The sequence below is a fragment of the Lithobates pipiens genome, unplaced genomic scaffold, assembly GCF_037356315.1.
Source record: "Lithobates pipiens isolate NorthernLeopardFrog02 unplaced genomic scaffold, aLitPip1_a1.2 Scaffold_18, whole genome shotgun sequence".
Classification (NCBI taxonomy): Eukaryota; Metazoa; Chordata; class Amphibia; order Anura; family Ranidae; genus Lithobates; species Lithobates pipiens.
This window is the reverse complement of record NW_027507758.1, coordinates 143,485,325-143,512,700: the sequence shown is the minus strand read 5'-3', so window position 1 is coordinate 143,512,700 and position 27,376 is coordinate 143,485,325. Positions and strand designations below refer to the sequence as shown.

The 27,376-nt window shown below is 44.3% G+C and overlaps 1 protein-coding gene across 2 annotated transcripts in view; it reads left to right on the top strand.

Moving 5' to 3' along the window:
* LOC143987477 (cystatin-like) overlaps nt 1–27,376 on the top strand; it is a 55,806-nt gene that overhangs the window by 10,886 nt on the left and 17,544 nt on the right. Inside the window, exon 1 of one of the 2 annotated variants that reach the window (XM_077486214.1) lies at nt 3,551–3,676. The exons of the other annotated variant lie outside the window; for it this stretch is intronic. The gene's annotated coding sequence lies outside the window, so the exon portion shown is untranslated. Of the gene's footprint in view, nt 1–3,550; nt 3,677–27,376 lie in introns of those variants that run through there. 2 annotated transcript variants of the gene reach the window in all.

Below are 27,376 nucleotides of genomic sequence, written 5' to 3'. Positions count from 1 at the left end.
GGAAGGACTCCAACAACAATAAAGGGGGCAGGAATGTCTCCCCCTAACCCCCCCTCTCTTTACTGAGAAAGTTTGTACTTATTTTCCTAAGACTTTTCCTAAGAATTTTTGTTTGAATTTTTTTCCATCTATGGCCAGCTTAAGAAAATTCCAATCTTCTAGCATCACAGGTGCCTCTTAGGAGCTTGACATCTTCAGAGGCAAATCTTGCCCACTCTTTCTGATTACTAAATTACACTAATGGTTTCATCAAGGGATCTTAGAACAGTAATACCCCATACACAAGGTCGGAAATTCAGACGGAAAAAGTCTGATCGGATTATGTTGTCGGAAAATCCAATCGTGTGTGGGCTCTATCGGACTTTTTCTGTCTGAATTTCTGACTGAAAATTTTAGAGCTGGATCTAAAATTTTCTGAGAAAATCCGATCGGACTTTTTCCGATCGCGTGTAGAGAATTTCGACACACATGCAAGTGCCGTGCATACTCAGAAAAAATTTGGAGACAAAAGCTATTGGCTACTGGTCTCTACGTAGTCCCGTCGCACGTTTTGTATGTCACCTCGTTTCGAATGATCAGATTTTCCGACAACTTTGTGCAACAGTGTGTATGCAAGACTAGTTTCAGGCAAAATCCGTCAGAAAATATCCGACGAATTTTGTGGTCGGAATGTCTGACCGTGTGTATGGGGCATAAGAGCTGCCATGTGATAGCCAATGGTGGCTGCTTAGCTGTGGTATGGATGAAAAAGAGAACCTAGACAAAAGAGCAGCTGTAGAATGTCTACAGTTAGTACTATATCATTCCCAATTGACTTGTCCTAAACTCATTAAAATATATTGTTTGAGTCTAGGTCAACTTTAGGCTTCAGTAGCTAGCATTTTAATACATACATAGAACCACAAAGCCCTATGTATGGACTCAATATAATGATCAGTCTGTACATCCTACATTATATTGTAGATATCTCTTTTTCGTATATATGATGGGTCACATGATGACCCTACCATGAATCAATTTTATAATGTGAAATGAAGGTGCTCTGAGAAAACCATTAGACTGCCCAAGAGGTTGCTACAGCCCTGTTGGAATATGCTTTTAGTTCAGTTCAGTCCGATACTGGCAGGTTCTGTTTTTGGAATATTTTGACTAACTAGGATGCTAGCATACTAGTTGATGCTTGATGACCATATACAATCACAAAGAGCTTTTCTGAGGTTCTGTAGGGAGTTGTGGCCAAAAGATTTTCTCTTAACATGACAAAAATATCCAATGAATGTGGATATCCTATGGTAGCTGGAAATTAGGGTAGAATGACTTCTTTGTTAAAGTGGAATGATGGTGCCGCTTTTGGGATAAACTGACCATCCTGTCTAGAGAAAACTCAAAATCCAAAATTATTATGGCCGATGTTATAGATACAAGAAACACAATTTTAAAGTGTATCGAAAAGGGACAATTTTTTTCCCTTAATGCAATACCCGCATTAAGGTATGTAGCACTACCCCTGTAGAAGCCACCGATTAGGATGGATCCTTCTTTATCTCAACTTTTTCCAAAAACCTCAGCGTCTTTAACACACCAGGTTGAGTGTACAAACATACAATATCACAGAAAACCACTGAAAGTAATACTTAGTACCCTGTAGTGGGCATACCCAAGGGGAGCGCAGCAGCGCCCACATCACAAGAAAATAGGCACCAAACTAGGTAGTGAAGGCAACCATAATATATTGTCACCCAATATGTTTGTAATTATGCAAGCATAAAATGGACTAAAGATGGTAATAACACAATTTAGCATACTAAGTGATTACCAGTAAGTACTAGGCATAAAATGACATTGGGTACACTTGGTATCTTACTCTTAGTTCCTGCAAGCAGTTTCAGTAATGGGTGAATAGCAGTCTCATCAGTCCTTGGGATGCTGTGGTGACCTTTCACTGTAGAAAGGGGGCCCCCTTGGTCACTACCTGAAAGCCTCTGGTGATCAGCAGTAGGAAGCAGAGGTTGAGTGGACGCTCCAGTCTCCCTACGGCAGCAATGTGCGCGTGCACGTGCTTCTTAGCCCTTGTACACACGGTTGGAGATTCCGTCGGAATGTGTCCGATCGGAGCGTTTTGTCGGATATTCCGACTGTGTGTGGTATGCATCGGACTGTTTCCGTCGGAATATCCGTCGGACCATATTTTCCAACTTGCCGGAAATATTTTCCGACAAACTGCTCCGATCGGACATACTCCAATCATGTGTAGCCTACTCCGACGGACAAAGTGCCACGCATGCTCAGATCAAATTCTTAGACCAAAGCTATTGGCTACTAGCCTGAACATAGTCCAGTCGGAACGAAATAACGTCATCACGTTATCTACAATCGGATTTTCCAACAACTTTGTCCGACCGTGTGTATGCAACAGTTTCGGACAAAATCCGTCGAACAAAATCCAACGGATTTGGTTGTCAGAATGTCCGACCGTGTGTACAAGGGCTTAGAAATTCGGGAGGCATCTCGGAAAAGGTCGCCTAAAGCTCTTAGGGCTGAGGCTGCCCACAGAAGAGAGAGATAGAAAGGCTTGAGAAAGAGGGAAGAACAAAAGCCATGGAACACTTTTTTTTTTTTTTCATTCCAATGGCATAACTCTACCATAAACATTTCTGCATGCCTAAAAAAAAAGACTTTTGGATATCCCAACATTTTACGTCCCACTGACAATGGCTACCAAGTTGCACAGAAAGGTTGAATATGCTTGGTGGGCAAAAATATGACAGGGGTTTTAAAACTTTCCTACTCTACTTAAAACAAAAAAAAAAAGTTTGTAGCCTTGGATTTAATAAAATGCAAACATCATAGCTTTATGCAGTAACAGTATATAATTAAAAGCATTGTGTTTCTAAACACTTTATCGCAGGTCAATACACTAGTGTGGGAATGTTTTAAGGAAATGTGGTGTATATTAGTATTTGGCAGTAAAATGAAATCAGTTTAGTTCCTTCTTATGATAGCATTAGCCCTTGTACACATGGTTGGACATTCCGACGGAAAATGTCCGATCGGACCGTGTTGTCGGATAATCCGACCACGTGTGGGCTCCTTCGGACTGTTTCCGTCGGAATATCCGATGGACAAAGTTTTAGAGCTGGGCTCTAAAACTTTCCGACAACATGATCCGATCAGACCTTGTCCGATTGTGTGTAGAGAATTCTGATCGGACAAAGTGCCACGCATGCTCAAATCAAATTCCTAGACCAAAGCTATTGGCTAGCCTGAACGTAGTACCGTCGTAACAAAATAACGTCGTCACGTATGATCGGATTTTCCGACAACTTTGTCCGACCGTGTGTATGCAACACAAGTTTCGGACAAAATCCGTCGGACAAAATCCGACAGATTTTGTTGTCGGAATGTCCGACCGTGTGTACAAGGGCTCAGATGTTCTTAGTTTCACTCAAATTGTTCCTCAGTCCCTCCCCAATAAACCTGTGCAGAAAGTTGAACCACATGCTATTTTATTTTTTAATGCCATATGGGTATCACATACAGATAGCAATGCAGAATGGGTGGAGTAACAGGTTATACAATGAATCACTTATCTGAAACTATACAACATCATAATATAAAAGGAGAAACTAAACACTAAGGGTGACTGAAAAGATTTGTTTCAAGGCACGAGAAACAAGTAAGTGATGACAGCTTCATATTTGCTAATACACGCTTTTATATTTTTTAACATATAGTTTTTTTAAACAAAAATGTACTATTCCATCACAATAAGACAAATAGATTTGTTACATTATCAGACACAAGACAAGTCTATAAATACACTGACTACACCTCAATTTTGGAACAGTTTTGTTTTTTTCAAAACAGTTTTTCTAGAAAGAACTTAGATAAAAGCAGCATTCTAAGGGTCTTGTGGGTTCTTTGTAAAAAACATATAGTCAGCATTGACCCATTGCTAAAAATTTATTAAAAGTATTCTTTTCATAAGAAGTGCGTACATTCTTGCTTAACTAAACTATCTACCATGTAAGCCTAGAGGAGAACAGACTACCTCTTTGTCCTAGAACTGAGACAAAAGTGATAAGCAGAGGGGCCTAAATGTCTCTGCCTGCCAAACAACTAGGTATCCTTCTGCGCATTCACGAGTCACGCTGCGTGTTCTGAGTGGTCCCTGCTGTCTTCTGGGACCTGTGTGTCTCCCAGGAGACAGCGAGGGGGACGGAGGAGGACCTGTGTCTCCCAGAAGACAGCAAGGGGAACAGATGAGGGGCCGGACATGGCGTAGATCGCCGTAGATACTGCGGCAATCTTATACCGGAAGTGGGAGCAAATACCTGTATTAGATCCCTTCCCCCTGAAAGGTGCCAAATGTGACATGGGGGAGGGGGGGGGGGAGAATCCAGACAGCGGAAGTTCCATTTTTGGGTGGAACTCCTCTTTAAAACAAGTCACATGTTCCATAAACATTTTTGTTTTTACAGCACTTTTAAAATGTAGCCCTCCTTTGAAGGGGGATTATGACAAATGGCCCTCCCTAAATGGGCTATTGTGTTTAACCTGTAGGTAGCTAAGAGAAGCAAAACCTTCACTGAGGCCGCGTACACACGCGGGGACTGTTCGCCCAACTTTGTCCGTCAAACAGTTTCGGCAAACAGTCCGCTCAAAATTAGCATGGACGGACATGGCCACACACGACGGACGAACAGTTTGCTGAAACCGTGCGCGATGACGTGAACGGCACGTACGACGGGACGAAAAATACGACGTCCTATACACTGCATTATAACTTTCGGCGTGAAAATCCTTTCTGAGCATGCGCGGAACTTTGTTTGACGAACAAGCCTACACACGAGCGGACTGTTCGCTGAAACAAGGTTTCAGCGGACAGTTTTTCGGAAATTCCGAAAAACCTTGTCCGTCAAACTGTCCGCTGAAACTGTCCGCTGAAAGCCCACACACGAGCGGACTGTCCGCCCAAACACTGTTCAGCGGACAAAGTTGGGCGAACAGTCCGCCCGTGTGTACGCGGCCTAAGTGGAGGAGTGGGTTTGATAATAAAGTTGGTAGTGCCTCCACCTAGGACAGGGCTTCTGTGAACAGAGGGGATTTCCTTCAAGGGAAATTAACCAGTAATCTAAAAAAAGTAATTGGAAGCAGAATAACTACTGCGACTTGCATATAACATTAACCACTTGCTTACCACAGTAACAAAAAACTTGTATTTATTTTAAAAACAATATACATTTTTATGTAGAAAAATTACAAAAACAATAATTAAACACACAATCAAATACAGTCATGGAATTCCTACCAAAGGATGTTACTGCTATTATATTAAATTAATAGTGTACTTAGTGAATAAAAATATATCTGATGGACATAACACTCCCAAATATAATGTACAAAACAGAATCTCGAAACCTCCAAAATAGGTTGGATGATGATACTATGCTCGACATGTTTAGCGTGTGTTCGCGCTTCTTCCGGAGCCAATCATGACTGACTACCAAAATAGAAAAAAATATATGATAGTAGAGATAACAAAAACATTTTTCAATATAAATTATTAAACTCAAAAAATAACAAGATATGAGCCATACAGCCTGATAACCAATAAAGACATTGGTACAGAAAGAGGGGGACAGCCTTTTGAAGGACACCATGGGGGCGTGTGCAACATAATAAAAAAGGGTAAAACAAGAAGGGAAGGGGGGAGAGAGAGGGAGGAGAAAAAAAAAGCCAGTTTTTCTATTTTTGTTTTCAAATTTCAGGACGGGGCACGCTTCAGTAATATACTTGTAACCACCATACCACTTGGTGATCTGATACATTTAATTTTTTATTAACCACTTGCTTACTGCACACTTTCACTCCCTTCCTGCCCAGGCCAATTTGTTGCTGTCGCACTTTGAATGACAATGACAATGACCAAAAATTCTGGAAAGAGAAAACTAAAATTTAGCAAATAAGTAATTTTTCTTCTTCATTGATGTGCGTGATGAGGCTGCACTGATGGGCACTAATAGGCTGCACTGATGGCCACTGATAGGCTGCTCTTAAGGCCACTGATGAGGCGGCATTGATGGCCACTGATGAAGAGGCACTGATGAGGCTGCACTGATAAGGCAGCACTGATGGGCACTGATATGCTGCACTGATATGTTGCACTGATGGACACTGAACTAATAATCATTGGCTCTATACCCTAATCAGTGATGCGCTGTGTCTCAGGGACACACGTCACCACCAATCGCCTGCCCCCCGGCGGCGTGCATACGCAGCTTTGCTGGGAGGGCATCATATGATGTCCACCAGGAAGCAGGAGAGTCAGGTTAACCATAAGTATATAGATGCACACCATTATAAAAAAATACAAGCGTTATATTAGAGGAGATTAATAACAGTATATGCATCCAACGTATAAACAGGTATTATCAGCAATGGGCCCGATAGGAGTCCTGGTGGAATTGTGCACATAAACCTGGGTATAATGTATATGTATATATATATATATATATATATATATATATATAGTTATAGTTATAGATGTTGCAGTAAAGTCTATTTGCACGGGCCCCTGAGGATAATGCAGCATCTGTATTTGTGTTGGAGATCTGAAGATAACATCTGCAAACATGGGGAGATCATTCAACTGTTGTCTAACCAGCCTAGAATATAGCTTGTTACCAGCAGGAACTGTGGTGTGGCACTGGAATTCAGAGTCAGCCTACTACTACTGTACTCTGTGCTTTAGTCTCTTCCTAGTAGACATGTGCAGAGTAAAATATTTCGTTTCGGAATTTCGTTTTCGTCCGAAAACTTAATTTATTTAGTTACTCCCGAAATTCTTTTTTATTTATTTAGTTTTTCGTTCAAAAATTGCATTCGTCCGAAAATCCACATGAATTACGGTCGAATCTGTCTTTGAAAGCTTATGGTGTCTGTCGAATGTATAAAGAAGATTCGACGGAGCTAATATATAGCATACTTTAGAACCCCTATTAAAGTCTATGGGACTCCGACGTTCAAAATCTAAAGTGCTAATTTTAAAGACTAATTTGCAAGTTACTGTCCTAAAAAGTGTTTGGGGACCCGGGTCCTGCCCCAGGGGACATGGATCAATGCAAAAAAAAGTTTTAAAAACGGCCGTTTTTTCAGAAGCAGTGATTTTAATAATGATTAAAGTGAAACAATAAAAGTGTAATATTCCTTTAAATTTCGTAGTGGGGGTTGTCTATAGTATGCCTGTGAAGGGGCGCATGTTTCTGGTGCTTAGAACTGTCCCTGCACAAAGTGTCATTTATGCAGGAAAAAAAGTCCTTTAAATTCACTCGCAGCTATTATGAATTGTCGGCTCCGTAATACAGAGAACACTCATTGAAAGTCATTGATAAAAAAAAAAAAAAAATTTTTAAAAAAAAGCGTGGGGGTCCCCCAAATTCAATTACCAGGCCCTTCAGGTCTGGTATGGATATTAAGGGGAACCCTGCCTCAAATTTAAGAAAAAATTTGACATGGGGTTCCCCCTAAATATCCATAACCAGACCCTTCAGGTCTGGTATGGATATTAAGGGGAACCCCAAGTCAAATTTTAAAAAAAAATTGACGTGGGGTTCCCCCTAAAAATCCATACCAGACCCTTTATCCGAGCACGCAACCTGGCAGGCCGCAGGAAAAGAGGGGGGGACGAGAGAGCGGCCCCCCCTCCCTCCTGAACCGTACCAGGCCACATGCCCTCAACATTGGGAGGATGCTTTGGGGGTCTGTGACCCCTCAAAGCACCTTGTCCCCATGTTGATGAGGACAAGGGCCTCATCCCCACAACCGTGGCCGGTGGTTGTGGGGGTCTGCGGGCGGGGGGCTTATCAGAATCTGGAAGCCCCCTTTAACAAGGGGACCCCCAGATCCCGGCCCCCCCCTGTTTGAAATGGTAAGGGGGTACAAAAGTACCCCTACCATTTCACAAAGAGAGTGTAAAAAATAGTTAAATAAGACAAACACACTTTTGAAAAATTCCTTTATTAAAAATAAAAAATAAAATAAAAAAAAGATTCCAGCGGTGGTAATCCACTCTTGCTATCCAGCGACGGACGGTCATCTCTCCAGCGATGTCTCATTTCATCCAGCGCAGCGAATACATCCTTCTTCTGTCTCCACGGAGGAGACACTGCAAGGATTCCGGAGCCTGACATTTCTTATATATGGAGGGCGGGGCCACCCGTCACCTGACCCCGCCCCCCTCTGACGCAAGGGGAAACCCGGGGTTCCCTGTGACGTATGGGTGACCCCGCCCCCCTCTGATGTAACGGAAACCTGCCTGTGTTACATCAGAGGGGTGCGGGGTCACCTATACGTCACAGGGAACTCCGGGTTTCCCCTTGCGTCAGAGGGGGGCGGGGTCAGGTGACGGGTGGCCCTGCCCTCCGTATATAAGAAATGTCAGGCTCCGGAATCCTTGCAGTGTCTCCTCCGTGGAGACAGAAGAAGGATGGATTCGCTGCGCTGGATGAGATGAGACATCGCTGGAGAGATGACCGTCCGTCGCTGGATAGCAAGAGTGGATTACCACCGCTGGAATCTTTTTTTTATTTATTTTTTATTTTTAATAAAGCAATTTTTCAAAAGTGTGTTTGTCTTATTTAACAATTTTTTACACTCTCTTTGTGAAATGGTAGGGGTACTTTTGTACCCCCTTACCATTTCAAACAGGGGGGGACGGGATCTGGGGGTCCCCTTGTTAAAGGGGGCTTCCAGATTCTGATAAGCCCCCCGCCCGCAGACCCCCACAACCACCGGCCACGGTTGTGGGGATGAGGCCCTTGTCCTCATCAACATGGGGACAAGGTGCTTTGAGGGGTCACAGACCCCCAAAGCATCCTCCCAATGTTGAGGGCATGTGGCCTGGTACGGTTCAGGAGAGAGGGGGGCCGCTCTCTCGTCCCCCCCTCTTTTCCTGCGGCCTGCCAGGTTGCGTGCTCGGATAAAGGGTCTGGTATGGATTTTTAGGGGGAACCCCACGTCAATTTTTTTTTTAAATTTGACTTGGGGTTCCCCTTAATATCCATATCAGACCTGAAGGGTCTGGTTATGGATATTTAGGGGGAACCCCACGTCAAATTTTTTCTTAAATTTGAGGCAGGGTTCCCCTTAATATCCATACCAGACCTGAAGGGCCTGGTAATTGAATTTGGGGGACCCCCACGCTTTTTTTTTAAATTTATTATTATTTTTTTTTTATCAATGACTTTCAATGAGTGTTCTCTGTATTACGGAGCCGACAATTCATAATAGCTGCGAGTGAATTTAAAGGACTTTTTTTCCTGCATAAATGACACTTTGTGCAGGGACAGTTCTAAGCACCAGAAACATGCGCCCCTTCACAGGCATACTATAGACAACCCCCACTACGAAATTTAAAGGAATATTACACTTTTATTGTTTCACTTTAATCATTATTAAAATCACTGCTCCTGAAAAAACGGCCGTTTTTAAAACTTTTTTTTGCATTGATCCATGTCCCCTGGGGCAGGACCCAGGTCCCCAAACACTTTTTAGGACAGTAACTTGCAGAATCTTTTCTCTCTGTCAAATCTTTTTTCTCTGTCGAATATTTTCTCTAGATAATCTTGGACTAATAGAGGTAAGGTTAGGCACATTCGACCACAGGTTCTATAGACACAGATTGTTATTGTCAGAGTCATGTCGAATCTCCTATTCTATATCGAACTGTTGTAACAATGAAAACTAAAATAAAGCATTTATTTATGTCGGATCTTTCGTTTTTCAGATTCTGTGCTTTCGTTATCGTTTGTCAAAACGAAAACGAAAATAGCTGAAATTCGGACAAAAATGCATTCGGACGAAAATGAATGCACATGTCTACTTCCTAGTAGTTTCTAGTCTGACACCAGAAGTGGCCATAAGTTGCCTAACTTGACTCTAGCCTATGCTGGTTATTGAGGCATAAGCTAAAACTAAATAAAATAACCTTAGACCAGAAGAGGCAGAGTTAGCTAGAAAGACAAGATATGTGTCTTTGTACAGCAGGGTCACTTGTGCACCTTAATCAAGGAGGGCCCTCATGTAGATGCCTTCCACTAGAACAGGCACAAAAGTCAAGCCTCGAGTAGCATATTCAATGCAGCTAGAGGTGCAGACCCAGAGGTCCGAGCCTGCGCTATTCTCTTTTTCTGAGGATGCTTCAGCCTGTCAGAATGCCAATTCTTTGGTTGGTGTTCATTTTTCTCCTATGATAGAAAAATAAAGATAGGCTCTATTTAAGGATTTAGGTCTCCCTCTTCTCTTCTTTTTAGATTTGGAGCAAAAGAATGTAATTGGGCAGTCGGTTGGCTCATTCACAACTCTACTCTTTGCTACATGATGAACAGACTTCCATTAGTGTCTGTGATTGTGAATTACATATGAAAAATCAGGTGGAGTTCTTAGCTTATTAGACCAGTAAATCACACTATACCCCCCTTTCCTCCCATGTCAAATCAGCATCAACTGAACCACAACCAAGCGAGAAGCATGCATTTAACTTTGGTAGATTGCTAACGTTTGTGTCACTCAGTCCAAAAAATCCAAGTGTAACCCAAAATAAATGATCTAATTCCCGAACAATTCTGTTGAGTTATGCCCTGTCCAAACGGCCAGTTTTCCCGTCGGAATAAACGCTGAAGGTTTTTATGCCGGAGTTCTGATGGAATTCCGCTGAAACTGTGTTGCGTACACATGATCACACCAAAGTCCGATCGTCAAGAAAGCGGTGACATACAACATGTACGACGGGACTAGAAAAAGGATGTACAATAGCCAGTAGCCAATAGCTTCCTTCTTGTACTTGCTTCAGAGCATGCGTTGTTCTTGGTCCGTTGGAACAGCATACAGACGAGCGGTTTTCCCGATAGGAATTGGTTCCATCGGAAATATTTAGAACATGTTCTATTTCTAGGTCCGTCAGAATTTTAGAAAAAAAAAAAGGCAGATGAGGCATACACATGATTGGAATATACGATGAAAAGCTTCCGTCTGACTTTTTCTGTTGGCATTAGGTTTAACCACTTGAGGACCGCCGTATTGCCATTGTACGTCAGCACAATGGCACAGGCAGGCATAATCACGTACATCTACGTGATTGCCTTCCAGCGGGTGGGGGGTCCGATCGGACCCCCTCCCGCTGATTACGGCGGTCCGATTCGGTCCAGGAGCGCTCCGTGATGAGGGGATGGCCGTTGGTTTTCGGCCACCCCCTCTGGATCGCTCCTGGCCAATGAGAAGCTTCCTCCCCTGTGTATTGTTTACACAGGAAGGAGGAAGTGATGTCATTCTCCTCGGGGCGGTCTTTTTGACCGGACTACGAGGAGAACAGTAAAAGTAAGTGTGCACCAACACTACACTGACATGTAGGTACACACAGGCACACAAACCCCCCCCGATCCCCCCCCCGCCCCCCCTCCCCCCCCAGTCACAGTGTCACTGATTGCATTGATCATTTCTTTACTGATCAATGCATTCAGTGTCAGTTGTGACAGTAAAAACTGTCAGGACAGTTAGTGTTAGGTCCAGGGTAGCCCCCTATCACCCCCCAATAAAGATTTAACCCCCTGATTGCCCCTAGAGTTAACCCTTTCACCCCCTTTTGCCAGTGTCACTAAGCGATCATTTTTCTGATCGCTGCATGTGTCGCTAGTGTCGCTAGGTAGCTAGTTATTTTTTTAGGTTCACCGCCAGGTTTTTATAGCGCTAGGTACCCCGATATACTACCCAATAATGTTTTTAACCCCCTGATTGCCGCTAGTTAACCCTTTCACCCCCTTTTGCCAGTGTCACTAAGCGATCGTTTTTCTGATCGCTGCATTAGTGTCGCTACAGTCGCTAGGTAGCTAGTTATTTTTTTAGGTTCACCGCCAGGTTTTTATAGCGCTAGGTACCCCGATATACTACCCAATAATGTTTTTAACCCCCTGATTGCCGCTAGTTAACCCTTTCACCCCCTTTTGCCAGTGTCACTAAGCGATCATTTTTCTGATCGCTGCATGTGTCGCTAGGTAGCTAGTTATTTTTTTAGGTTCACCGCCAGGTTTTTATATCGCTAGGTACCCCGATATACTACCCAATAATGGTTTTAACCCCCTGATTGCCGCTAGTTAACCCTTTCACCCCCTTTTGCCAGTGTCACTAAGCGATCGTTTTTCTGATCGCTGCATTAGTGTCGCTACAGTCGCTAGGTAGCTAGTTATTTTTTTAGGTTCACCGCCAGGTTTTTATAGCGCTAGGTACCCCGATATACTACCCAATAATGGTTTTAACCCCCTGATTTCCGCTAGTTAACCCTTTCACCCCCTTTTGCCAGTGTCACTAAGCGATAATTTTTCTGAACGCTGCATCAGTGTCGCTAGTGTCGCTAGGTAGCTAGTTATTTTTTTAGGTTCACCGCCAGGTTTTTATAGCGCTAGGTACCCCGATATACTACCCAATAATGGTTTTAACCCCCTGATTGCTGCTAGTTAACCCTTTCATCCCCTTTCACCAGCGATCACAGTATAAGTGTCACTGGTGACGCTGGTTAGCCAGTTAGTTATTTAGGTTCCCCGTCAGGTTTTTATATAGCGCCAGGGACCCCCATATACTACCTAATAAAAATTTGAACCCCCTGATTGCCCCTAGTTAACCCTTTCACCACTGATCACCGTATAAGTGTTACGGGTGACTCTGGTTAGTTTGTTTTTTATAGCATTTTATATTCAAATCCGGAAGGCAGTGCTTGGTTTTCGGGGTCCCGTACGTGGCTAGGCTTTGGGGGGTTTTGTGCTATTTTGGCATTTTATGGCCTTCGAAACTGTGATAGGTAGTGAGGAGTTAAATCAAAAATTTGCACCCTTAGAAATCCTGAAGGTGGTGATTGGTTTTCGGGGTGCCGTGCGCGACTAGACTCCCAAAAAGTCCCACACATGTGGTATCCCCGTACTCGGGAGAAGCAGCAGAATGTATTTTGGGGTGTCATTTCACATATGCCCATAGCATGTGTGAGCAATATATCATTTAGTGACAACTTGGTGCAAAAAAAAAAAAGTTTGTAATATTCCCGCAACTTGTGGCAAAATATAAAATATTCCATGGACTCAACATGCCTCTCAGTAAATAGCTTGGGGTGTCTACTTTCCAAAATGGGGTCATTTTGGGGGGTTTTGTGCTATTTTGGCATTTTATGGCCTTCGAAACTGTGATAGGTAGTGAGGAGTTAAATCAAAAATTTGCACCCTTAGAAATCCTGAAGGTGGTGATTGGTTTTCGGGGTGCCGTGCGCGACTAGACTCCCAAAAAGTCCCACACACGTGGTATCGCCATACTCGGGAGAAGTAGCGGAATATATTTTGGGGTGCAATTCCACATATAACCATGGCATGTGTGAGCAATATATCATTTAGTGACAACTTTTTGTAAAAAAAAATTTTTTTTTTTTTTTTGTCATTATTCAATCCCTTAGGACAAAAAAAATAAATATTCAATGGGCTCAACATACCCATCAGCAATTTCCTTGGGGTGTCTACTTTCCAAAATGGGGTCATTTGGGGGGGATTTGTACTGCCCTGCCATTTTAGCACCTCAAGAAATGAGATCGGCAGTCATAAATTAAAAGCTGTGTAAATTCCAGAAAATGTACTCTAGTTTGTAGACGCTATAACTTTTGCGCAAACCAAAAAATATACGCTTATTGACATTTTTTTTACTAAAGACATGTGGCTAAATAAATTTTGCCCTCAATGTATGACTAAAATTTAGTTTATTCGATTTTTCTTATAACAAAAAGAAGAAAATATCTTTTTTTTTCAAAATTTTCGCTCTTTTTCCATTTATATCGCAAAAAAAAAAAATCGCAGAGGCAATCAAATACCATCAAAAGAAAGCTCTATTTGTGGGAAGAAAAGGACGCAAATTTCGTTTGGGTGCAATATTGCATGACCGCGCAATTACCAGTTAAAGCAGCGCAGTGCGAAATTGCAAAAAGACCTCTGGTCCTTAAGGTGTTTATTGGTCCGGAGCTGAAGTGGTTAAGCAGTAATTAACATAAGGTAAGGTAACATGCTCTTTCACTAGATTTCAATATTTTTTAATTTCTGTCCTTGTCACCTGATTCCACAAATCCCAATGAGTGGCACTATGACTCCAAATAAGAGATCCTATTCTCAGAGTGCCTTTAGCAGAGTTTTTTGTCAGTAAACGAGAGAAGGATAGGGTGAGTCATTTTTAGGTGCTGTTGAAAGGAGGAAGTACTGGGATAACATCATGACATTGTTAAGCAAATAGACAGGCTGTCAATAACAGCCCATACTCAAGTGTTTTGGAATGTTTTTTGCTTCACAAGCTTGGGGCCCAGTGGAGAATCCCCCAGCTCGTCTATAGGCCAGTCATAGGCGTGTGCAGCCTTATGCATTAGGGTGTGCACCCCAAAGCTCACACGTGTGTGTGTGTGTATATATGTATGTATATATATATATATATATTTACCCTATATTACTAAAAGTATCGGGATGCCTGCCTTAACACGCACATGAACTTTAATGGTAGGCTGTCAGGTGTAAGGGTAAGGGTAAGGGTAAGCCGATACACCGACAATGTTCATAAGACCTGCATGGCATCAATGATCTGCTGATCGCTGGTGCAATGCTTTCCAGGCTTCTGCAACAAAAAATAATAAATGCACATTTTTCTTTTTTATTGATGGGCACACTGGCAGCAATTGATGGGCACACTGACAGCAATTGATGGGCACAGTAGTGGCAATTGATGGGCACACTAGCAGCAATTGATGGGTACAGTAGTTGTGTTTGATGGCACAGTGGCGGCAATTTATGGGTACAGTGGCTGCTTTGATGGGCACAGTGGCTGCAATTGATGGGCACAGTGGCTGCAATTGATGTTTTTTTTTCCAGTTTATTTGCGCCCACCCCCCCCCCCCCCCAAAAAAAATTTGAGTTCTAACCGCCACTGCTCCAATTTGGGCTGACGTACAGGTATGTTAACCCACATTTGTCACTGCTTACCGCCCGCCATATATTGGAGCGGTGGGCATGTGGGAAGTGGTTAATATACACTTGGGATTTTTTTTTATACCAAAGACGTGTTGTGTGTGTGTGTATATACAGTATATATATGTATATATATATATATATAGTTTATTGTGTAAAAACATATATTAGTTATATATATGTATGTAATATATATATATATACAGTGGTGTGAAAAAGTGTTTGCCCCCTTCCTCATTTCCTGTTCCTTTGCATGTTTGTCACACTTAAGTGTTTCGGAACATCAAACCAATTTAAACAATAGTCAAGGACAACACAAGTAAACACAAAATGCAATTTGTAAATGAAGGTGTTTATTATTAAAGGTGAAAAAAAATCCAAACCATCATGGCCCTGTGTGAAAAAGTGATTGCCCCCCTTGTTAAAACATACTATAACTGTGGTTGTCCACACCTGAGTTCAATTTCTCTAGCCACACCCAGGCCTGATTATTGCCACACCTGTTTACAATCAAGGCATCACTTAAATAGGAGCTGCTTGACACAGTAAGGTCCACCAGAAGATCCTTAAAAGCTACACATCATGCCGAGACCCAAAGAAATTCAGGAACAATTGAGAAAGAAAGTAATTGAGATCTATCAGTCTGGAAAGGGTTATAAAGCCATTTCCAAAGCTTTGGGAATCCAGCGAACCACAGTGAGAGCCATTATCCACAAATGGCGAAGACATGGAACAGTGGTGAACCTTCCCAGGAGTGGCCGGCCGCCCAAAATTACCCCAAGAGCGCAGCGACGACTCATCCAAGAGGTCACAAAAGACCCCACAACAACGTCCAAGGAACTGCAGGCCTCACTTGCCTCAGTTAAGGTCAGCGTTCATGCCTCCACCATCAGGAAAAGACTGGGCAAAAATGGCCTGCATGGCAGAGTTCCAAGGAGAAAACCACTGCTGAGCAAAAAGAACATCAAAGCTCGTCTCCATTTCTCCACAACACATCTTGATGATCCCCAAGACTTTTGGGACAACATTCTGTGGACCGATGAGACAAAAGTGGAACTCTTTGGAAGGTGTGTGTCCAAGTATATCTGGCGTAGAAGGAACACTGCATTTCATAAAAAGAACATTATACCAACAGTAAAATATGGTGGTGGTAGTGTGATGGTCTGGGGCTGTTTTGCTGCTGCAGGACCTGGAAGACTTGCCGTGATAAAAGGAACTATGAATTCTGCTGTCTACCAAGAGATCCTGAAGGAGAATGTCCGACCATCTGTTCGTGTACTCAAGCTGAAACGAACTTGGGTTCTGCAGCAGGACAATGATCCTAAACACACCAGCAAGTCCACCATCGAATGGCTGAAGAAAAACAAAATGAAGACTTTGGAGTGGTCTAGCCAAAGTCCTGACCTGAATCCTATTGAGATGTTGTGGTATGACCTTAAAAAGGCCGTTCATGCTCGAAAACCCTCTAATGTAACTGAATTAGGACAATTCTGCAAAGATGAGTGGGCCAAAATTCCTCCAGGACGCTGTAAAAGCCTCATTGCACGTTATCGCAAACGCTTGGTTGCAGTTGTTGCTGCTAAGGGTGGCCCAACCAGTTATTAGGTTTAGGGGGCAATCACTTTTTCACACAGGGCCATGATGGTTTGGATTTTTTTTCACCTTTAATAATAAACACCTTCATTTACAAATTGCATTTTGTGTTTACTTGTGTTGTCCTTGACTATTGTTTAAATTGGTTTGATGTTCCGAAACACTTAAGTGTGACAAACATGCAAAGGAACAGGAAATGAGGAAGGGGGCAAACACTTTTTCACACCACTGTATATATACATTTTTAGCAAGAAAAAAACTTGCGCTGGACAAAAAAAATTAAACTAAATAGCAGCAACACCACGTCAGATACAAACAAATAAGTGTCCAAAATCTGTGAATATTATAGTGACAGCTTGTGACGATTTCCACAATTGAGTGATATTGCTGGATAAATCCCACCACTGAGTGAAGTTTGCACTTACCAGGCTAGGGACACATGTCCCAGTGACAGCTGCCCAAAAGAGACTTTGGTGAGATTTCCTCTCATTCCATTTTCCACTCTCATATTTAAGGAAAAGAAAAAGGAGTGGGATTTAAAGAAAACCTTTAATAGGGGATTAGACTTATTTCTATTTACAATGGTACCTTTGACTATGAGCATAATTTGTTCCAGAAGAATGCTTGCAATCCAAAGCACTCGTAGATCAAAGCGAGTTTCCCCATATAAGTCAATGAAAACACAGATAATTAGTTCCACAGTGACTTCTATTGTATGCAGTACCACATGTGATTAGAGGTGTGTGGGCGCCAGAGACACTCGTAAACACTCAGAAACTGCTCTGAGCCGCTCGGATGCACTTGGAAACACTTGAGAACGAAGTGTTTTTGATCGGCTCCGAGTGTAACCACACCTCTGGTCAAATGCGATACTGCACACCGCAGAGGCTAGAATCCTGCTCGCTTTGCGACACAACACAACACAAACCAAGTCAGGATTTTTAAACAATAATAATAGCTCTTAATGCGAAACGTTTGTTAACCGTGTTACTCACAATCTGAGGAATTACTGTATTAGGAAAGTCTTCAAACCTTTGCTGTCTGGGGAAACTTTTGTTACAACTGTGTACTCTAGACACAATTGTCAAAAGTGGCATTGGCACTCCCTTTGGGGGGGATTTCCTTACATGTCCTGTCATTGTACCAGTATAGTCAGGAGAGACAGACAGCAATATAAACCTAAGGACTTTTTTACATGGGCAATCTGATCAGTTTTTCAGGCATGCCTGAAAGGAAGGGTCATGCATTCCTATGGACCAATGTCTGATTAGGCCCGCTTAAAGACATGGAGGAGTGTCCTTTTCCATTAAGGTAGACTGAAATGGAGGCAGCCGGGTGTAAACAAACAGAATCCATTTACTCCTGGCCACCCATAGAGCAGAGCAGGGTCTGTCCTTGGTCTGTCTGCTCCAAACAGCAGGGGATCAGCGGACCAATCCCCTGCTGTTTGGAACAGAAGGCGCCCGTGTGAAAGGACTCCAAGAGTTCTATTCCCACCACATTATCCAATGTTTACGCAAACAAGTTTTGGCCAGAATCACTCTTTAGGCTGGGTTCACACCAATGCGAATTGGACACAGATTTCTCTGCATCCAATTTGCAGGACAGAAGATTGTGATCAGATCCCTATGGAGCCGATTCACATATTTCCATTGCGGCTGCAGAGTGGCTTGCACAGGATTGCTGTGCGTCTTTGGCTCGGTTTCCAGGCTGAATTCAGGCAAAAATTCAGCCCTGATTCGCCCCTGAAACAGAAAACAGGGACGCTTTGGACCCCTGCTGTGAGCCACATCAGTCGGAGGTGTGAACCCAGCATTAATGACTACCATGTAATGCTAGTCTAAATGCTACATTTTATAATTTAATATGAATATGGTTTCTAACAGCAAACTTTTAGACAAAGATGACCGAGTTCTTACATAAGAGAAAGCCATTGTTTTTACTGTCTATGTACACTATCTTCTGTTAAATATGTGGTCTGTGAAAGGATATCATTTTAGATGCAGCAAGGACCCGTTCCCACTGCCCACACACGGAGACATTAAAGTGTTACTAAACCCACAACAGTAAAAATCAGTCTGTATATGCAGTAAAGCATGCGTGTTATATTCCCTGTGGAACCCAAGGGGTTAATCCTCTGCATTGTGTAAAAAGCCTGTTTGATCCTGCCTTTTGTGATCCTCCCCTTCTTGCACAGTCCCAATTACATCTCTTGATAAGACAGAGCCTGTGGAGTCACTCTGCACATGCTCAGTTTGGTGTGTATTGCTAGACAGTTTTTTTTTCTTGTGAGCGTGAATGTGATCACCACAGGGCCAATGAGCACTCTTCAGATAGAGAGTCAGGGGTCCTACAGTCTCATAGGACAGTCAGACACTCCTACAAGCTTTAACCAGACTGCTATATAGTGCTGAGGAGTAAAGGTATTTAGCAGTTTATATTTACTGAAATAATTGCATTTCCATGTTTCAATGGGTGGTGTGATGAGCATTTTACCGCATCAACACAGTTCTTTTTTTATTTTGGCAACTTTATTTAAAGTGCACAAAGTGACACTTTGTTCATTTCACTGCACAGCAGAGTGGTGTGTTGCACTGCTGTGCAGTGACATACAGAAGTGGTCATCAACCCTGTCCTCAGGGCCCACTAACAGGCCAGGTTTTATGTATTACCTTGGGGAGATGCAAACTAGAATCTGCAATCACTGAGCAGCAAATGATATCACCTGTGATGTATTTCGGTTATCCTGCAAACCTGGCCTGTTAGTGGGCCCTGAGGACAGGGTTGATGATTACTGAGTCATACAGTGCTTCTTGTGCACTGCAATAAAGTGCAGTATGTACTGTACATTATAGTGAGAATATGGCACATTGAAAAAATATTGTTTTTTCATGTGCCTGATTGGCGTTCTTCCAGTTCAGTGTGAATGAGCCCTTAAAGCGGAGGTCCACCCTAAAGTGGAGCTTCCGCTCATTGGAACCCTCCGGCGCCACAATTGGCACCTTTCAGGGGGGAGGGGGGTGCAGGTACCTGTACAGTACAGGTATCTGCACCCACTTCCGGCGTAGATTCTGCAGAAACTACGCCCCTTTCCGCAGAATCTATGCCCCTTTCCGAAGGTCCCCCGCTGTCTGCTGGGAAACACACGGATCCCAGAGACAGCGGGGACCATCCTTATTGCGCAGCGCGACTCGTGCATGCGCAGTAGGGAACCAGGAAATTAAGCTACAAGGCTCCACTTCCTGATTCCCATACCCAAGATGGCGGCAGCAGCACCCGAGAGACGATCGAGAGATCGGCTTCGGGTGCCGACATCGCGGGCGCGCTGGGTGGGTAAGTGTCATTATTTTAAAAGTCAGCAGCTGCAGTATTTGTAGCTGCCGGCTTTAAAAAAAAAAAAAAAAAAAAAAAACGGCGGACTCCCGCTTTAAGCTGGCCATACAATTTTCTTATTCAATTTTCTTTAGATTTACCTTCAACTATGTAGTAGAAGGGCCTGCCTGATTGTATACAAATTAAAAGCGTTTAGGTTTGACCACCTATTATATGATTTGGGTAAATCTAAAGGAAATTTGCACAAGAAAATTGTATAATTTATGGCCAGCATTAAGCCTGATTCACATCTATGCATTTTTAGTGTGTTTTGCAGATTTTCACTACAAACCATGTTAAATGGACTGTAGTGCAAATCTGCAAAATGCAAAAAGCACTAAAAATGCATAGGTGTGAATCAGGACTTAAGCCCCATACACACTATTAGATTTTATGCAGATTTGTTTTTAGATTTACCAAAACACGTAGTGCAAGGGCCTGCCTGATTGCATACAAATTAAAACTCTTAAGGTTTGACAGCATATTATATGTTTTTTGTAAATCTGAAGACAAAAATCTGCAGAAAATCTAATAGTGTTACCTTAAGTCTAGGTTTTCACTAGTGCAACTTTTCATGCAATTCGGGACTGAAAAGTTGCATGACAAGTCGTACCCCATGATTTCCAATGAGTACCCAGGGGCAGACTGACCATTGGGCCACTCGGGCACTGCCCGAGGGCCCCATCAGGATTGCCAGCCTCAGTAAAAGCAGGGACAGTATGTAAAAATTTGTGTTTCTTTTTTACACCTGTCTCTGAAATGTCCCTTAGCAACATCCTTTTGGTCTAAAAATCCTGAGATTATAGCTGCCCCACCTCTCCAGTACCTTCTCAGCCAATACAAACATGTCTGTGTATACTGTGTGGCCCCATAATCTCTGATTGCCCGGGGGCCCCATGAGTTGTCAGTCCACCCCTGCGAGTACCATTCATATTTGTGCAACTTCAAGACGCGGTGACTTCAAAGTAGTCCCTGCACTACTTTGGTCAAACTTTGATGCGACTTGAGGTCCATAGACCTCAAAAATACACAGGCATTGCTTCAAGTCACGGCAAAATTGCACAAATTTGGGCACGCAATAGTGGAAACATATCCTTAGGGAACTTGCTTTACTAGAATTGTTTAATACAATGCCAACTGACACAAGACATGCCAGGGTTGGCATACTTCATAATACAGGCTGCATGTGGTTTAATGGCCTTTGCATTGTATATGACTGATTAATCAGTGTAGCGCTTTCAATCCAAATATACAAAAAATAAACAATTATACATACAAACGTGCAAACAATATATCCAGTGTGAAAAGAAAAGTCCAAAATCACAGTGTAATAATAATAATCATAAAAATATGAGCCCCAATGTAAACACACAATCACAGTGTAATAATAATCATAAAAATATGAGCCCCAATGTAAACACACAATAAACTCCTCTGTGTATTTCATGTGACCATGCAACAAAATCACTGGACAATCCATGTACTCCAATGAGCAATTCATGCAGACCTCTGTGTAACTTTGAGGTCAATACCAGAAGGTGAGCAGTTTGGAATGATAGGGGAGAGGAGTGCACTAGTGATGGACGAACTTCCGACGGGACGTTTCGCGAACGCGAAACGCGAACGGGCACAAACGTTCGCGAAAACGACCGTTCGCCGCGGGCTCCATTGACTTCAATGGGAGGCGAATTTCGCAAACCTTTAGGTCGAATTTGCGGCCACGGGGTAATTATTAGGGGGTAGCACGTAGTCCCACCACCTGGACAATAGCATAATACATGTATGAGGTGAATTTGGGATCGATAACTACAAGCATTTTTTTTTTATTTGGGAAATTGTTCTGACAATTCAGGACTATGGAGCTAATGAAGGCAATGGAGGAGAGGGAAGGTCAGGGACCAGGGTAGGCAAACAAGAGGGTGCAGGAGATACAGAGCACTGACAGCAGCACCGTAATACAGAGCACTGACATCAGCACCGTGACATACAGCGCTGACAGCAGCTCCGTGACATACAGCGCTGACAGCAGCTCCGTGACATACAGCGCTGACAGCAGCTCCGTGACATACAGCGCTGACAGCAGCTCCGTGACATACAGCGCTGACAGCAGCTCCGTGACATACAGCGCTGACAGCAGCACCGTGACATACAGCGCTGACAGCAGCTCCGTGACATACAGCGCTGACAGCAGCTCCGTGACATACAGCGCTGACAGCAGCTCCGTGACATACAGCACTGACAGCAGCTCCGTGACATACAGCGCTGACAGCAGCTCCGTGACATACAGCGCTGACAGCAGCACCGTGACATACAGCGCTGACAGCAGCTCCGTGACATACAGCGCTGACAGCAGCTCCGTGACATACAGCGCTGACAGCAGCTCCGTGACATACAGCACTGACAGCAGCTCCGTGACATACAGCGCTGACAGCAGCTCCGTGACATACAGCGCTGACAGCAGCACCGTGACATACAGCGCTGACAGCAGCTCCGTGACATACAGCGCTGACAGCAGCTCCGTGACATACAGCGCTGACAGCAGCTCCGTGACATACAGCGCTGACAGCAGCTCCGTGACATACAGCGCTGACAGCAGCTCCGTGACATACAGCGCTGACAGCAGCTCCGTGACATACAGCGCTGACAGCAGCTCCGTGACATACAGCGCTGACAGCAGCACCGTAAGCAGCCCCAGGAGGAAGTCAGCACAGCACAGGGATGGTGTGATCCCCTCATAATAAGAACCCCCAGGAGGAAGTCAGCACAGCACAGGGATGGTGGGAGCCCCTCATAATAAGAACCCCCAGGAGGAAGTCAGCACAGCACAGGGATGGTGGGAGCCCCTCATAATAAGAACACCCAGGAGGAAGTCAGCACAGCACAGGGATGGTGGGAACCCCTCATAATAAGCAGCCCCAGTAGAAATATGACACCGCTCAACCTCTTCAAAGAGGAGGGTAGGGGCATATAGTACGGTGTGCTTTTTTGGGTCAGGGAAGTGAGCCAAATGAATTAAGAAGGTCTGTGTGCTTGATTCCAAAAATTGTTTATAGACATATACATGGTCTACTGATCACATGTGTTGAATTCCTCCGAGATCCATGCCTCATTCATTTTTAGAAATGTGAGGTAGTTAACACTGTCGTGAGCTAGGCGAGTACGCTTATCGGTCACAATCCCCCCTGCTGCGCTGAACGTCCTTTCGGACAGGACACTGGATGAGGGGCAAGCCAACAGTTCGATTGCAAATTGGGCAAGCTCTGGCCAGAGGTCAAGCCTGCCCACCCAGTAGTCTAGGGGTTCATCACTCCTCAGAGCGTCCACATCGGCCGTTAACCCAATGTAGTCGGACACCTGACGGTCTAGGCGTTCCCTGATGCTGGATCCGGATGACACCTGTCGATGGGTCGGCTGAAAGAATGACCTCATATCCGAAGTCACCAACACATCTTCAAACCGGCCTCTTCTTGCAGGCGCTGTTGGATTGGTACCCGCAAATCCTTCTCTGGGAGTGGGAATTGCTCCTCTGCCAGCGCACGCAAAAGCAGAATGCAGCATTTCTCGAAGCAAGGCCTGGAAGTGCTGCATTCTGACAGCCCTCTGCGACGGCGGTAACATTTCCGCCATTTTGTGTTTGTACCGGGGATCTAAGTACGTTGCCACCCAGTACTGGTCCTTGACCCTCATGCTTTTTATACGGGGGTCCCTATTAAAACACTGGAGCATGAAGGCCCCCATTTGCACTCAAGCGGAAGGTATGTGGTGGTGGTGGTGTTGTTGGTGGTAGTGTCTTTGGGGGTGCACATAGCAGAGAGTGAAGAAGAGGGTGCAGATCGAGAGGATGAGGAGGGTGCAGAAGAATAAGGCTGAGTGAGCCACTCAACCAAGTCTGGTGCGTCCTTTAAAGTAATTGAACGCACCTTCTGCAACTTCCCACTTTGGCTCAAGGCTGTTGCTCCTGCCCTACCCCTACCACCCCTGCGGAAGGGCCTGCCTCTTCCTCTGCCTGTCATTTTTTAAATCACCCTGTGACAAAACTCTTAGTCCCTATACCGCTGAAGGACTGCTGCAGTATAGGGCAGCGGTCAGCAGTAGTGCACGTCAACCCTATGTATTGTGGACCGATAGCGGTCCTTACAGAACAGCAGACTGTACTGCACTCAGGCCTATGTACCGTAGCACCCTATACCAAGTTACCAGTCCTTATAAAAACTTTTGTGGACCAAGCAGGTTGTGTGTTAGTGATTAGCAGACTGTACGTCAGTCCCTATACCAATGAAGGACTGCTGCAGTATAGGGCAGCGGTCAGCAGTAGTGCACGGCAACCCTATGTATTGTGGACCGATAGCGGTCCTTACAGAACAGCAGACTGTACTGCACTCAGGCCTATGTACCGTAGCACCCTATACCAAGTTACCAGTCCTTATAAGAACTTTTGTGGACCAAGCAGGTTGTGTGTTAGTGATTAGCAGACTGTACGTCAGTCCCTATACCAATGAAGGACTGCTGCAGTATAGGGCAGCGGTCAGCAGTAGTGCACGTCAACCCTATGTATTGTGGACCGATAGCGGTCCTTACAGAACAGCAGACTGTACTGCACTCAGGCCTATGTACCGTAGCACCCTATACCAAGTTACCAGTCCTTATAAAAACTTTTGTGGACCAAGCAGGTTGTGTGTTAGTGATTAGCAGACTGTACGTCAGTCCCTATACCAATGAAGGACTGCTGCAGTATAGGGCAGCGGTCAGCAGTAGTGCACGGCAACCCTATGTATTGTGGACCGATAGCGGTCCTTACAGAACAGCAGACTGTAACGCACTCAGGCCTATGTACCGTAGCACCCTATACCAAGTTACCAGTCCTTATAAGAACTTTTGTGGACCAAGCAGGTTGTGTGTTAGTGATTAGCAGACTGTACGTCAGTCCCTATACCAATGAAGGACTGCTGCAGTATAGGGCAGCGGTCAGCAGTAGTGCACGGCAACCCTATGTATTGTGGACCGATAGCGGTCCTTACAGAACAGCAGACTGTACTGCACTCAGGCCTATGTACCGTAGCACCCTATACCAAGTTACCAGTCCTTATAAGAACTTTTGTGGACCAAGCAGGTTGTGTGTTAGTGTTTAGCAGACTGTGCGTCAGTCCCTATACCGCTGAAGGACTGCTGCAGTATAGGGCAGCGGTCAGCAGTAGTGCACGGCAACCCTATGTATTGTGGACCGATAGCGGTCCTTACAGAACAGCAGACTGTAACGCACTCAGGCCTATGTACCGTAGCACCCTATACCAAGTTACCAGTCCTTATAAGAACTTTTGTGGACCAAGCAGGTTGTGTGTTAGTGATTAGCAGACTGTACGTCAGTCCCTATACCAATGAAGGACTGCTGCAGTATAGGGCAGCGGTCAGCAGTAGTGCACGGCAACCCTATGTATTGTGGACCGATAGCGGTCCTTACAGAACAGCAGACTGTAACGCACTCAGGCCTATGTACCGTAGCACCCTATACCAAGTTACCAGTCCTTATAAGAACTTTTGTGGACCAAGCAGGTTGTGTGTTAGTGATTAGCAGACTGTACGTCAGTCCCTATACCAATGAAGGACTGCTGCAGTATAGGGCAGCGGTCAGCAGTAGTGCACGGCAACCCTATGTATTGTGGACCGATAGCGGTCCTTACAGAACAGCAGACTGTACTGCACTCAGGCCTATGTACCGTAGCACCCTATACCAAGTTACCAGTCCTTATAAGAACTTTTGTGGACCAAGCAGGTTGTGTGTTAGTGTTTAGCAGACTGTGCGTCAGTCCCTATACCGCTGAAGGACTGCTGCAGTATAGGGCAGCGGTCAGCAGTAGTGCACGGCAACCCTATGTATTGTGGACCGATAGCGGTCCTTACAGAACAGCAGACTGTAACGCACTCAGGCCTATGTACCGTAGCACCCTATACCAAGTTACCAGTCCTTATAAGAACTTTTGTGGACCAAGCAGGTTGTGTGTTAGTGATTAGCAGACTGTACGTCAGTCCCTATACCAATGAAGGACTGCTGCAGTATAGGGCAGCGGTCAGCAGTAGTGCACGGCAACCCTATGTATTGTGGACCGATAGCGGTCCTTACAGAACAGCAGACTGTAACGCACTCAGGCCTATGTACCGTAGCACCCTATACCAAGTTACCAGTCCTTATAAGAACTTTTGTGGACCAAGCAGGTTGTGTGTTAGTGATTAGCAGACTGTACGTCAGTCCCTATACCAATGAAGGACTGCTGCAGTATAGGGCAGCGGTCAGCAGTAGTGCACGGCAACCCTATGTATTGTGGACCGATAGCGGTCCTTACAGAACAGCAGACTGTAACGCACTCAGGCCTATGTACCGTAGCACCCTATACCAAGTTACCAGTCCTTATAAGAACTTTTGTGGACCAAGCAGGTTGTGTGTTAGTGTTTAGCAGACTGTGCGTCAGTCCCTATACCGCTGAAGGACTGCTGCAGTATAGGGCAGCGGTCAGCAGTAGTGCACGTCAACCCTATGTATTGTGGACCGATAGCGGTCCTTACAGAACAGCAGACTGTAACGCACTCAGGCCTATGTACCGTAGCACCCTATACCAAGTTACCAGTCCTTATAAGAACTTTTGTGGACCAAGCAGGTTGTGTATTAGTGTTTAGCAGACTGTGCGTCAGTCCCTATACCGCTGAAGGACTGCTGCAGTATAGGGCAGCGGTCAGCAGTAGTGCACGGCAACCCTATCTATTGTGGACCGATAGCGGTCCTTACAGAACAGCAGACTGTACCGCACCCAAGCCTATGTACCGTAGCACCCTAGACAGACCAAGTTACCAGTCCTGATAAAGAGCTTTGTGGAACAAGTGAGTTGTGAATGATTAGCAGACTGCAGCAGAAGGGCAGCAGTCAAGTATAATATTCTTTCTATATTTGGAAGAAAGAATATTATACGTGTACAAGCCTATTACCGTACCACTGATACCAGTCCTGAAAAGAACCTTTGTGGAACTAATAGTAACAGCAAGTCTTTAAAATTATCCTCACTGCCTGACACACTGCTTCCTGCCTGTCCCTATACAAATTGGCAAAAAAGAGTAGGCTGGAACGATTAGCTGGAACAGCTCTTTTGTGGACCTGATAGTAACAGCTAATGATGATGATGATGATGATGATGAAGAAAGACTAATCTGGCTGAGCTGTCCCTAAAATAGCAGCATACAGCGCTCTGTCCCTTTATCTAAACTGACAAAAGAAACTCAGGCTGCTGACCTAACACCTATACCAGTCCTGAAAAGAACTTTTGTGTACCAAATAGCTAGCGTTTTCTCTGTCCCTACTCCACACAGGATCCTTTCCCTACAGTGACAGAAGA